At 40.8% G+C, this 2,965-nt stretch overlaps 1 non-coding gene across 1 annotated transcript; it reads left to right on the top strand.

Annotated features, from left to right (window-relative positions):
* The first annotated feature begins 2,541 nt into the window (after positions 1–2,541).
* Positions 2,542–2,612, top strand: TRNAG-GCC (transfer RNA glycine (anticodon GCC)). Its single transcript has one exon. It is a non-coding gene; the product is annotated as a tRNA-Gly (tRNA).
* The last annotated feature ends 353 nt before the right edge of the window (positions 2,613–2,965 follow it).

Below are 2,965 nucleotides of genomic sequence, written 5' to 3'. Positions count from 1 at the left end.
TGACTGGTAAGGTTGTTTGCATCAACTTCTATCTCCTCCTTAGTGTGAATAGCAGGGACTGGGCCAATCTGATCAGGGAGAATTCTGGAGAGTTTGTCCCAAGATATGAACGAGTGGGTAGGGGAGAATTGCTCTTGTGTATACTGACTTTAAGCAGAATAAGGTTGTGATCAGATGAAAGTTCATTTAATGTTTCCAGCTGATATTAGTATCTGATGTTTTTGAGGATGACTATGTCAAGTACATCTGAGCTTCCAGTTGAGCTGTGATGGGTGGGCTCTGTGGGTTCTGCTACAATAATAGAATTTTGTGTTGAGTAACGATTTAAGAGTTCGACCTTTGTCGTTTATTGTGGAGCTATGCCAGGCTGTATGTTTGCCATTAAAGTCCCCAGCCCTGATGATGGAGTCTGTGAAGCCGAGAATGGTGTCCAAGTCAGATACCAGTAATGGAATGCCGGGTGAATTATATACAGCATAGATTTTGATAGTGCCAGCAATGTTGGTATGAACTTCAATGTCTGTTATCTCTAGGTTCTTGGTTTGTGGATTGGTCAGAACATTGTGGCTTATGTAGTTTTTAATGTATATGGCTGTTTTTCCTGCAATTCTGGTGAGTCTATCTGTTTTGTACATAATATAGTTCCGTAACTTGGGGTTATTAGCTGGCCTGAGATGTGTTTCATTTGCAAGTATTATGTCAGGAATGTGTCTCTGAGTTAACTCTTGCAGTTCTAGGATTTCGTTAATCAATCCATTGGGGTTCCATGCAGTGATTATGAGAGAGTTGGGATGGAATTTTTTATTATTCATTATTGAGGGCTGTCAGAATTGAGTGGATGCCTTGTAGGAATATTTTCGTGGAGGATGGCGAAGGATTTGTCATGCTGAATTCTTGTAACATGGTAGCTAGTGAGGCAGTTAACACTGATGTTAAATTTGAGCATATTTGATTATGGGATGGAGCAGTCTTTGTTCATGCTGCGTCTGCATAAGTTTTAGGCATTTGTTTCTTTTCCTGAGTTGTCAAGTTCGAGATAATTTGGACCGGGGTGCGACCTGCACGGTGGTCTTGAGCATCATTGAGATGTGTTGGAAGGGTAGTTTTTGATGACCCTCTGGTCTTTGGATGAGTAATGCATCCCTTGTAGTTGGCAGGGTGAGGTCCTCCACAGTTGGCGCATTTAGCTGGGGTAGATCTTGGCTTGGTACACATGACGGTCTGGTGGCCCTCGCCGCATTTAAAACACCTGTAATTTGCCTTGCAAAGTTTTTGGGCATGGCCAAACCTTTGGCACTTATGGCACTGCCCAGCTGATGACGTTTTCCTTAGTGGCTCAGTAGAAATTTTGAGGCTAAAGATCGCAGTCAGTTCATATATCTCTTTCTGTGCCTTGTCAGTTTCTACGAGCCAGTAGCATTGGCCGTTTATCTGACCTGAGCATCCTGCTCACTTTTACTGGTTTAGACCCCGACTCATAAGGTCAGCTGCGATTTCTTCAGAGGTGACACCTTCGGTTACCCTGCGAAGTACTACTTTGAGATTCTTTTCACTGGGTAAAGTAAAAGTGTGATAAGGAAGACTTTTGTTATCCATTAGTTTTGTCAATTGTCTGTAGTCAGTGACTGAGGCTGACTGGATTTTGACTCCTTCATTTTGATTTTTAACCCAGGAATATGAGATTTTATGCTTCCTAAGGGCTGATCTGATAGTGGTCCAACATGCGAAACCTTTTTGGTGTTCCTCGGAGTATCTGGTGTTGGTGAGTCTTCATTCATCTGGTCCTCTGTAGTTCTTCTTCTTTTGTTAGAATGCTCTCCCTGAGAGTTGTTTTGACAGGGGAATTTTGGTGACAGAGCAGCAATGAGTTCTTCTTGTGGTATCTCATTCCGCTCCTCTTCTCCATCCTGATCATTTGAGTGAATGTACTGTTTTATGAAACCTGGCCAGTAAGATTCAAGTTTGCCTATTATAAGTTTCAGTACCTCTAGGGACTGCTCCTTATTAAGGCCCCTAGTCCTGTAGATAGACCGAGTTGGTCTACTAGCAAAATTTAGTCTTGTTGCGACCTACTAATTGGGGAAAGGAGTATCAGTATCTTACTTGGCCACAGATTGGAAACCTACCTCCCTATAAAACCTTAAATCCACCACTGGTCCTCATTGCGGGTGGAGCCTGCCGGCCATTTGACCTCTTGCATATTTCGTGCAGAGGGGGGGGGGAGACAGTAGGAATCATACTGTGTAAGCGCTAGTGCAATGTGAGATTACTGAGAACCCCTGTATGCAATGTAATAAGGTCAGTCTAAAATAATACAACCGTTCTCCCCTCTATTTTTAAATATAAAGCCGTTTGTTTTTTATACGGAAATGAATTACACAATGTACATAATTCATTTATTATAATTTCAATTGTTGTCGCAAGATGGCGCAACATCATTAAGCCTAACAACCAAACTAGAGCAGATCATGAACAAGTTATCAAAAGTTGTATACCTGAATATTTTCTCATATAAATTCGGAAACGAGATCATGCAACCAGGCATCGGTGGTTCAGTGGTAGAATGCTCGCCTGCCACGCGGGGGACCCGGGTTCGATTCCCGGCCGATGCAATCTTAACTTTTTAAATTAAACTAGAATTTCGTGTGTGTAATTAAAAATCTTATATTTCAAATTAACGTAAAATCGACCATTTGTGCGTTTTCTGGACCATAAGGTATAGTACACTTGATACAAGTGAGAATGAGCGTATTTAATGACATACAGATAACTTGCATAATTATTTGTAATAACTTATTACTAGTAATGTAATCAATAAATAAATTAGTTCATGTTTAATAGCATATATTCCTAATTTCGAATTATTTTAATTTAAGGGAAGTGCTAAAATGATTCCAGTTAGGTTCTGTTAACTGCTATGGCCAGAACTGCCCACGTTGCCAAGAATTACAAAAAAAAGTTTTCC

This window comes from Typopeltis vanoorti, chromosome 2, assembly GCF_054136105.1.
Source record: "Typopeltis vanoorti isolate ZY-2024b chromosome 2, IOZ_Tvanoo_1.0, whole genome shotgun sequence".
NCBI classification, from domain to species: Eukaryota; Metazoa; Arthropoda; class Arachnida; order Uropygi; family Thelyphonidae; genus Typopeltis; species Typopeltis vanoorti.
Note: the sequence above shows the minus strand (reverse complement) of the source record. Positions and strands in the feature narration are given on the sequence as shown.